Here is a 10,789-nt window from a genome sequence, read left to right on the forward strand (position 1 = left end):
AGAGGGGGGAAATTAAATATTTAAATGTATATAAATATATAGTTTAGTATGAGGTTCCAAAAGCTGACAGATCTCCAGCCAAAAGCTGACAGATGCTGACAGAGTTGTACCAAAATCCACAATGCATCAAATCCCTTTCAACAGCGCTCAGGGGGGTCAGGGAGCTGGGCAGGAAGGAGGTGTTAATCCAGCCCCAGCCTTCCCTGGAGTCAGGATCCCCCTGGACGTGCCTGTCCTGCAGGAAACCCAGGCTGAGGGGGAACAAACTCCATGGCACAGCCAGGGACCAAGGCGGCACGGGGGGAATGTCACCATGGAAGAGGAGGGGGGCACTCCAAGGAGTGGGAGTGCTGGCACTGCCCTCAGTGCCCCTTTTCCCGGGATACAGCCACCCTGCAGAGCCAAACTGCCCCAAATTCCTGCCTAAGCCAGGCAAGGACCTTTGCCTGCCCGCTGTGGCCCCCGCAGCCTTCCAGGATCCATCCTGCAGGGGCAGCACCTGGGATGCTCTGGCAGGTACAGCTCCAGCTTTCCCTTTCCTGTTGCTGTCCCCGTTCCCTTTCCCTTTCCCTTTCCCTTTCCCTTTCCCTTTCCCTTTCCCTTTCCCTTTCCCTTTCCCTTTCCCGTTCCCATTCCCTTTCCCATTCCTGTTCCCATTCCCATTCCTGTTCCCATTCCCTTTCCTGTTCCTGTTCCCTTTCCCGTTCCTGTTCCCCTTCCCTTTCCCCTTCCCTTTCCCTTTCCCCTTCCCTTTCCCATTCCCATTCCCATTCCCATTCCCGTTCCTGTTCCCCTTCCCTTTCCCCTTCCCTTTCCCTTTCCCCTTCCCTTTCCCATTCCCATTCCCATTCCCATTCCCATTCCCATTCCCATTCCCATTCCAATTCCCGTTCCCATTCCTGTTCCCATTCCCATTCCCACTCCCGTTCCCATTCCCTTTCCCATTCCCGTTCCCATTCCCATTCCCATTCCCACTCCCATTCCCATTCCCATTCCCATTCCCATTCCCATTCCCATTCCCATACCCACTCCCGTTCCCATTCCCGTTCCCATTCTCATTCCCATTCCCATTCCCACTCCCGTTCCCATTCCCATTCCCATTCCCATTCCCATTCCCATTCCCATTCCCATTCCCACTCCCGTTCCCATTCCCATTCCCATTCCCACTCCCGTTCCCATTCCCGTTCCCATTCCCGTTCCCGTTCCCGTTCCGTTCCCGTTCCCCGGCAGCCGAGCCTCTTTCCCGCAGCAGGAGCCCGCAGCCCATTAGACAAGGCCTGATTGCTGCTCCTCACCTCCCCCGTGACACAACCGAGCGCGCATACAAGGCAGAACAAAGCGGTGACAATTGGTGACAAATGGACTGCACAGCATCCCGTGGCCCCGTCGCCAGGGAGACCCTGGCCAAGCATGGGCGGGCGCGATGCGGGCTGGCAGCGGGACGCAGGTGCCGGGAGAGCCGGGACGGAGCCGGCTGCTGCCCGGGCTGCCAGGGCAGAGCTGCCCCGCCCCGGGCAGGGACCAGCATTCCGCCCATCAGGCCCAGCCAGCTCCGCCTCGCCCCTGCCGCCCTCCTTCAACAGGGCTAATTTGGCACAGGTATTTTCCCAGGTCGCAGCAGCGGTTTGACAGCAAACAGAAAGGGGAAAGGGAGGGTTTAACTGTTGCGAGCCCCATCCCGAGCGCAGCCCGGGCTCCGGGCAGGACACGGAGCACAAGCCCGGCTTTGCCAGGGGAGGAGCGGAGGCCAGCGGAGGGAGAATGACGCTGGCAGCCGAGCTGTGTGTTGGCAGGGCCAGGACGCTCTTCCGGGAACATCTTGGAATGACTCAATGCCTTTTACTTTCAATGGAGTGATGTCAATGCCCCGCAGCCGCCGCTTCGCTCTCGGCCGGGGCTGCGGTCCTGCAGCGCCCAGAGCACGGCAAAACCTCACGGGCAGTGTCCGGAACCCGGCCTCCCTCCTCCTCAGCAGCCACGAGGCTGGGATAAGCGGAGCTGCTTCCAAGGGATACCTGCAGCACCTCACTGCTTTACTGGGCATGGTGGGATCCAATTAAAAAGTTGGACTTGATGAACTTGGAGATTTATTTTTTTTTTCCCACCCTTAATGAGTCTAAAGACAGTTTCCCTTGGGAAACTTCGCTGCAAACAGACAGAGCCGTAGGCACCAAGCTGATGTTGTCCATGCCCTCAGGAGCCGAGCATCCCTCACGGGCTCTGCCTCCCGCCAGGCCCCCGCTGTCCAGCGCCCTGCACGGGGCAGGTGGGCAAGAAGGAGTTAACGCTGCAGCTGCCAGCCGGCGCTGCGGAGTTATGCTCAAACTGTTCCCACTGCTGCATGAAGTCAGCTGTCATTAGGGAACAAAGGCGCCCCGGAGCAGCTCAAGTTGTGTCACACTCGGGAGGCGCAGAGACTGCTCCCTGATTAGGATTTCTAAATCCGTCCCATCGAGGCCACCGAATAAAGCCGCGGAACAATGAGCGGGGGCACATTCACACAAGCGGCAGCCCCTCCGTCCCCCCCGCCGCCCTCCCCACCCCCTCGCACGCTTCTCCTCCCGCCCGAGCCTGCGGCACTTCAGCTCCGCATCCCGCTGGAGAGCACAGCCGGTGGCACGGCCCCTGCTGCTCCAGAGCCGGCTCCTCGTCCTTATCCCCATCCCCATCCCCATCCCCATCCTCATCCCCTGCACATCCCACTGGGCAAGGCCCCTGCTGCTCCAGAGCCGGCCCCTCATCCTCATTCCCATCCCCTGCACATCCCCATCCCCATTCCATCCCACTGGGCACAGCTCCTGCTGCCCAGACCTGGCTCGCCATCCCCATTCTCATTCCCATCCCATCCCATCCCCATTCCTATCCCCATCCCCATCTCCATCCCCATCCCCATTCCCAGTCCCATCCCATCCCATCCCCATCCCCATCCCCATCCCCATTCCCATCCCCATTCCCATCCCCATCCCCATCCCCATCCCCATCCCCATCCCCATCCCCATTCCCATTCCCATTCCACATTTCTATCCCCATCCTTGCATTCCCATTCCTGCCCCCACAGCCCTGCCCTGAGCCCATGCCAGGGATGGGCAGGGCCCAGCTGAGATGGATTTTCCTTTGGAAGTGAGGGGCTTTCCACACCTCAAACTCCTCCACACGGAGAGCAAACCTCATCTGCAGCAAGGCTGGCTCACCTCACCTCCCTCGGGCCCAGGCAGGGGCACAGCTGCTCTTTCTTTTTGGGGTGCTGGATTCCCCCACACCGAGCCAAACATCACCCACAGCTTCATCCCTGGCTCCACTCAGGGGCTTTTTCATGCTAAGCAAGACTTTGTGCACCCAAAACCAGATCCCAGGGGCCAAGCTCATCTCAGTTCCCTCCCTGAACGCTCAGGTTTCCAGGCTTGGAGGAGGGGGAGATGTTGGTTTGGCTGCTGGGGGCTGTGAAAACCCTTTCCTTGGGAACAGCAGCAATTCCATCACAAAATGACACAAGCAGGGATTCCATCACAAAATGACACAAGCAGCGATCCCAGCACAAAATGACGCGGCACGAGGCAGCCGGCGGGGAATTTGGGGCATGAAAACCCCGGAGGCAGGAATTAAGTGCTGATGGCTGCTATTCCCGGCTCCCGACAGATTTAGGACTCCCATCCTCGGCTCTCCCCGGTGCGAAGGAAGAGGAGATGACCCTCTCCAAGTGGTGACTGCCCACCTGACAGATCCTCAGCATCACCTTTCCCACCGGTCGTGACAAGCACGGTGGGACTGGGACCGTCCCCCCGAGCTGCGCCCCACTGAGGGACCTGGGGGGCTGCATGAGGCTGGGCTGGCCCGGGGAGCATCCCAAAATCCAAACCTGTGCCCTCATCCCAAGCTCCAGCCTTAGAAAGTCCCAAACGACTTCCTTAGAAAGCTCCGAGATTCCTCCAGAGCCGAAACGAATGCTCTGGAGGAATCTCGGAGCTTCCTAAGCGAGCCTTTCTCCCACCTCGCTTGGGATTTGGAAAAACACAGGGAGTGGGGGGGGGGAAAAAGTCGGGAATTTACTGCTCTGCCCTTGCCCCAAGGTTGCATCTTCAAGCCGGCGGCGGGAGGCCGGCAGCCAGCAGGTGCAATGAATAAATATCCCGGGAGCAATCCCTCTGGAGAGGGGGGAAGGGCAGGAATATAGATATCGGGATCCCCCGCCCGCAGCCCCCGGGACACGCAGCAGACACACACACACTAATCCCGGGGATTTGGCCGTCATATGACATGCCCGGCCCGGCCGAGGGAGGGGATTTAAGGCACGCCTCTCCTTTCACGCCAGGAAAGGATTTTCATCTCTCAAGAGCACAATGAGAGGGGGAAGGAAGGAGGAAAGAAAAAAAAAAATAGAGAGAGAGAGAAAAAAAAAAAAAAAAAAAAAGAAAAAAAGCCAATCAAGCCGGGATCAGCTGTGGGCTGGGCTGCTGCAGGTCTGCTTGTCCCAGAGGGGGGTGTGGGGACACATATTGGGCCGTGTGGGAAACCCACAGGCTCAGCTTCTCACACATTGTTCTCCTGCCCGGCTCCCCCCAGCCCCCAGCCAAAGCCGTTAATGCCACAAAAGATACTTTGCCCATTGTGCCGGGGACAGCTGAGAGGATAGAGTTAGCCTTCCCCAGCTTTCCTGCCTCCCTCTCCCGCTGGAGAGGGGAAGAGGGGACAGGGCAATCAAAATGGAGAGTTTGATGCTCGCCATACAAAAGAATTAAATCCACTTAGGCCCCTTTCTCGCTAATCTCGGACTGTGGGGGGTTAAATATGGTTACATTTTCATTAGGTACTAATAGCAAAAGGGCAGCTAATGGTAGCACAGCCCGCCGCATTGTCATGCAGATGCTCCCCGAAGGGCTCCCCGGCCCGGCCGCGGGGCGATGGCATGCTCGCAGGGGGAAATTGTGTCACTCGCCATTGTCGCCGCTGAATTCCGTCAATGGGAAAAGTCATGTTTCCTCGCGGCGGAGGAAACAAGTTAAAGCGCCCGCCGAGGGCTGGAGGAGGCACCTGGGCTCGGCGGGGACGCGCCGGGACGAACCGAGCGGTGCCCGGGGCAGGGGCGGCCGGCCCGGGCGGGCACTGGCCCGGGCGGGCACTGGCCCGGGTGGGCACTGACCCGGGTGAGCACTGGCCCGGGCGGGCACTGACCCGGGTGAGCACTGGCCCGGGCGGGCACTGACCCGGGCGGGCACTGACCCGGGCGGGCACTGGCCTGGCTGGGCACTGGCCCGGGTGGGCACTGGCCCGGGCGGGCACTGACCCGGGCGGGCACTGGCCCGGGTGGGCACTGGCCCGGGTGGGCACTGACCCGGGCGGGCACTGGCCCGGGTGGGCACTGGCAGGGGTGGGCACTGGCAGGGGTGGGCATTCACCCGGGTGGGCACTGGCCCGGGTGGGCCCTGGCAGGGGTGGGCACTGGCAGGGGTGGGCACTGGCCCGGGTGGGCATTCACCCGGGTGGGCACTAGCCCGGGTGGGCACTAGCTCGGGTGGGCATTCACCCGGGTGGGCACTAGCCCGGGTGGGCACTAGCCCGGGTGGGCATTCACCCGGGTGGGCACTAGCTCGGGTGGGCACTGGCCCGGGTGGGCATTCACCCGGGTGGGCACTGGCCCAGGTGGGCACTCACCCGGCTGCCCCTGCCCCGGGGCCGTGAGGATGCCAGGGATGTCCCTCCTGGTGGAGCCAGGATGTCTCCGCTCCGGGGACACCCACCGGGAGCCTGGCCAGGGTGACACGGGACCAAAAAGGCAATTTCAGCTTCGAGCTGGTTTATGTTCATAGCCCCGCCGGGGCTCCTGTGCCCTCACTGCCACCGCAGCTTCCAGAGGGGCTGGAGCAGGGAGCAGCATCCTTTGGGGCCGTGTCCCTGCCCGAGCCACCCTGCAGGACCCTTTGGGGCCGTGTCCCTGCCCGAGCCACCCTGCAGGACCCTTTAGGGCCGTGTCCCTGCCCGAGGCACCCTGCAGGGCCCTTTAGGGCCGTGTCCCTGCCCGAGGCACCCTGCAGGACCCTTTGGGGCCGTGTCCCTGCCCGAGGCACCCTGCAGGACCCTTTGGGGCCGTGTCCCTGCCCAAGCCACCCTGCTGCCCCTGCTGGGGTGGCCCTGCTGTCCTCTCAGCCTCTCCACAGCATCCCAGCAGGTCCAGGCACTGTTTTCCCTTCATCCTCCCTCTCTCCTGGCACAGGATCTGGTGGTCACAGCTGCTGGAATGTCTCTGGAGCAGTCGGCATTGCCAGCAAAGCACCGGTGCCACCCCCTTGGGATCCCCACAGCAGCATCCCTGGGGGCACAGCCTTCCAAACATTCTCCTTGCTGCCAAAGCAACCCCCACCATCCCTCCCAGCTGTGGGAATATCATCCCTCAGGAACCAGCAGCTCCAAAGGGATCCCAGCCCACTCAGGATTTTGGAGCTTTGGAAGTACCCCCAGCAAAAAGGAAAATCACTCATCAGGGTGCTTTGGCTGAACGCTGCCATGAAGAGAGAGCAGACAGAAAGTCTCTGCCAGGGTGTGTTTTATAAGGTGAGAGCACTCTGGGATATTTTTTCTCGGGGTGTTGGGAGACCCACAACCCAAACAAGTCAGGGAAGTTATGTCCTTTCCCCCAAAGCAACTGGCACGAAGGTAAAAAATCCATGGCTGGGAACAGGCAGCAGCCCCAGCCACAGCCAAGTTAAACAACAGCAAGGTCAGTGTGCAGATGGAGCAGCCAATAACTGTGAGGAGGAGGAAATCGGTGCCACAGCCAGAGTTCAGGCACCTACAACCCCTCGGAGACCTGGAGCCTCCTCCCAGCTCTGCCCCAGAGCAGCAGCGTGACGGCAAACATGTCCCTTGGTGTCCCTCGGTGTCCCTTGGTGTCCCTCAATGTCCCTCGGTGTCCCTTGGTGTCCCTCGATGTTCCTCGATGTTCCTCGGTGTCCCTCAGTGTCCCTTGGTGTTCCTCGATGTCCCTCGGTGTCCCTTGGTGTCCCTTGGTGTCCCTCGATGTCCCTTGGTGTCCCTCGGTGTCCCTCACTGTCCCTTGGTGTCCCTTGGTGTTCCTCAATGTCCCCTGGTGTCCCTCGGTGTCCCTTGGTGTTCCTCAATGTCCCCTGGTGTCCCTCGGTGTCCCTCGGTGTCCCTCGGTGTCTCTTGGTGTCCCTCAGTGTCTCTTGGTGTCCCTCGGTGTCCCTTGGTGTCCCTTGGTGTCCCTTGGTGTCCCTGCAGCTCTGCCCGTCCCTCTGTCCCCTCCCTGCGCTCCCTGGGCCGTGTCTCAGTTCGTTCGTTGGGGAAGGGGCTGGAGGAGCCCCAGCCCCTCTGCCAGGAGCTCCAAACCCCCCTTAGGAAAGGACATTTCCATCCCCAGAATCCTTCCACCCTCCCCGTGCAGGAGCCCCTGGCCTGGTGCCGCTCATGCCCCGCTGTGCCCGTCCTGTCCTGAGCTCCTCTGGAGGGACACCCGAAGTGTCCCTGCCCTGTGCAGATTCCCCGACAGTCCCCACCAGCCCTGCCGGAGCCAAATCCCCGCGAGCCTCGCTGGGTTTTGCGGGCATGGTCTCCTCGGAGAGCGGCGTTCTGTGCTTCCCTCGCATCCTCGGGAGCCGCAGCGGGGCTCGGGATGGAAGCCGAGATTCCCGGTGCTCTGGAGCCGGGAGAGAGCGAGGGAAGGGGAGCACAGCCCCGCCTGAGCCTGGCGCTTCACACTCGCCCTCTCCGCTCTCCGAGCGGCCCGAGCTGAAACGAGCTCGGTTTAAACGAGTTTAAAGCGAAGCTGCTCCTCTCCCTCCATCCCTGCGCGCACACCTGGCCGCGTTGGGTGGCTTTGACACCTCGGACACGCCGGGGCGTTTTCTGGAGACTTGAAGGTCTCCTGCTGGTGACACAGCTGGAGGGATGGAGGGCCAGCACGTCCCAAACCCGCTTCCCCAGGAGAGCCCCCGTGGGATAACTGGTTGTGCAAGACGCACGATAACATCTCCACGGCTCGCAGCGAGCTCTCCCCGCTTTTGGGGGGAGCTGCGGTGTTGCAATCCAGGCTGAGGGTTAAGAGCCGGAGTTTTGGAAACTCATCCCCGCGAGGAGAGCGGCGGAGAGGCGGCGGCGCGTCCCGCAGGCACCCAGGAGGGGCAGGAGCAGCCTGGAGCTGCTCCAGGGGCTGACGCAGCCGCTGCTGTGTTCTGGCCCCAAATGGTGATTGTTTCCCAGCAAAGTCGGGCTAAAAACACAACAAAATCAAACAGAGCCCTCAAAGGTTACCACGTGTTATTTTCACCCCTGCGCCTCAGGACTTTCCGGCACTAACGTGAGCCAGGGCGGCTCCTTTGCTTCCTTTTACCTGAGACACCAAAAAAGAAACCAAAAAAAAAATACCAAAAGGGAGAGGGCAGAAATCAGAAATCCCAAATCTCCCCGGCAATGGGAAGCGCTTTCAAGGGGAAGCTGTTTTCGGCAAGCCAGCCACGTCCCAAAAATTACAACCGGTCTCGGCAATTAGGAGAAGTAAAACATTAAAGAGCAGGAGGCAAAGTGCATTTGCATCTAAAAGCTGCCTTCGGTGGGGCTGGGAGGCTCAATCCGACAACAAAGCGGAAAAATTCCCTCTCCAAGAATAGTTCCACCCTGCTGGCACATGCCCCTGTCCCTCTGTGCACCCCAAAAGCTGTGGGGTGCAGATCTAGGACCGGCTGGGTCCCTAAAGCTGACAAGCGGGAAGGGTTAAGCCATGCTCAGCCATCCCCATCCCTGCACAGCCCCGGGGGCACCGGGACATTTCCATGAAGGATTTGCTGGAAAGTGGCTCCTGCAAACCCAGCCCAGTTCCGCACTAATTTTTTTTCTTTTTTTTTTTTTTTTTCTGCTGCTGCAAAAACAGGTTTGGGTTTAACTGCGGGGCCGCAGGTGGGTGAGTTACCTGAAGGCCGGGAGGAGGAAACTCCCACATCCGCTCCCGGAGCGCCAGCTCTGCGCTGGCCAAGGAGGGAGGGGAGCGGGGCAGGCTCCCGGGGTAGGGTTTCACCTGCAAACACAGCTTTGTGCTCAAAAACAGGAGCTGCGGGAGGCTCCGAGCCAAAACCGGGGAGAGGCAAACGGAAAATCCCAGGCAGGGATTTCTGAAGCCCTCCCCAGGAGCTGGGACAGAGCAGAGGACTCTGAGCTCCTCCTCCTCCTCTCCTTCCTCCCCCCAAACGCTGCAGGGTCACCCCCAGGTTGGACTGGGAACCCCAGCAGCACTGCAGGGAGGAGGGAAAAACGCTGGAAAACCCACAGGGATGGAGCCCAGCACGGGAGTTTGGGGGCAAAAACGCCCCTCAGAGACCTCCCAGAGCACCCTGGGCTTGGGGAGAGTCTGAGAGCAAGAGGGGATGTAAAAATAAAAGGGGGTGCAAAAGCAAGAGGGGATGTAAAAATAAGTGGGGGTATAAAAACGGGATATAAAAATAAGTGGAGCTATAAAAATAAGGGACACATCCTCTCAAATCCTCCCCAGTTTCTGTGGAAAGGCTTTCAAAGGACAGAGGGTGGAGGAGAAAAGGAGCTTTTTGTGCTGGAGAAGGTGACCTGGCTGGACCTCCAGGCCCTGGCTCTGGGCTAGTGCAGAGCAGCCCAGGTGAATTCATGGAATCCCCAAAGGGCTCAGAGGTTGCCCAAAGGGATCCAGTCTCAGCTTTCACAGCACAAGAAGCACAGGATTTGTCTTTAAGTCACAGCTGGTGCCACCAAGTTTCCCTCCAGGACACTGCTCCCCTCCCCAGCCCCAGGAACAGGACCACACAAACCCCAACCACCATCCCCAGACTGGGGCAACTCTTCAAATGGCCCGTTCAGAAACTCTCAGCACAGAGATTCCTCCTCATTTCTGGTTTATCACCTTGATTTCAGCTCTGAAATCCTTTTCTGTTGGAGAAGGGGTGGACAGGAGCAGGCTGCGGATGAAGAAGGCAGGCAGCTCTCGAAAAATCGAGCTGGAAAACAAACAAACAACATCCCCACAACTTAAATTAAGCAATGTATAACATGATAAAACAGATTTTTATCAAGCAAGGGCTTTTCTGGACTCAGTGCCAGAGAAGGGATTTCCTAGAGCAAAGCTCATTAGGAATCCTCCCCAGCCCAGCACCTTTCCCCTCAACAACAATAAAAACCCCAAAAAAGCAGGGCACGCCCTTTTGAAGGCTGTTTCCTTCCATGCCCTGGAATGCTCTGCCAGGGTCCCTGGAGGCAGCCTGGCCTGTCCCAGCACCTCGGGGACATCTGCAGGCCCTGCCAAGCCGCAGGGCTGGGAAATCCAGGCCACCCCAAAGAGAGCTCCAAGAGCCCGGCATGGAACAGCGGGGCAGGGACGGGGCTTCTGGCCAGGGAGCACGAAGGAGAGGGGCTGGGGGGTTTAGGTGGCTCTTGTGTGCTCTTGAGGGGATTTCCGGTTGATTTTTCCTTTTTTTCCCCTCCCCAGCGTTTGTTCCCTACAAGCCCCATCCCAAGCTGGAGTGTCCCTGAGCCCCAGGGAGGAGGAGAAGGGAACTGGGCTGGATCCAGCGTGGCTGATGCTGGGGTTTGTCCCTGCAGGGACACAGAGAGCTTGTCCTGCTCCCTGGGCTCGGGTCTGGCCCTGGAGCAGATCCCACCGTGGAGCCACATCCCAGAGCTGGGCACCCCCAGAGGGGGTGGGATGGGCACGGAATCACCAGAGAGGTGATGGAGCCACAAAGCCTCGTCCACCCCAGGTAACCCTGCCTGGACCAGGTCACTTCCAGCCATTCCCAGCTCCAGGGACCCCATCCAGCCC

Source organism: Lonchura striata, chromosome 19 (assembly GCF_046129695.1).
Source record: "Lonchura striata isolate bLonStr1 chromosome 19, bLonStr1.mat, whole genome shotgun sequence".
Lineage (NCBI taxonomy): Eukaryota > Metazoa > Chordata > Aves > Passeriformes > Estrildidae > Lonchura > Lonchura striata.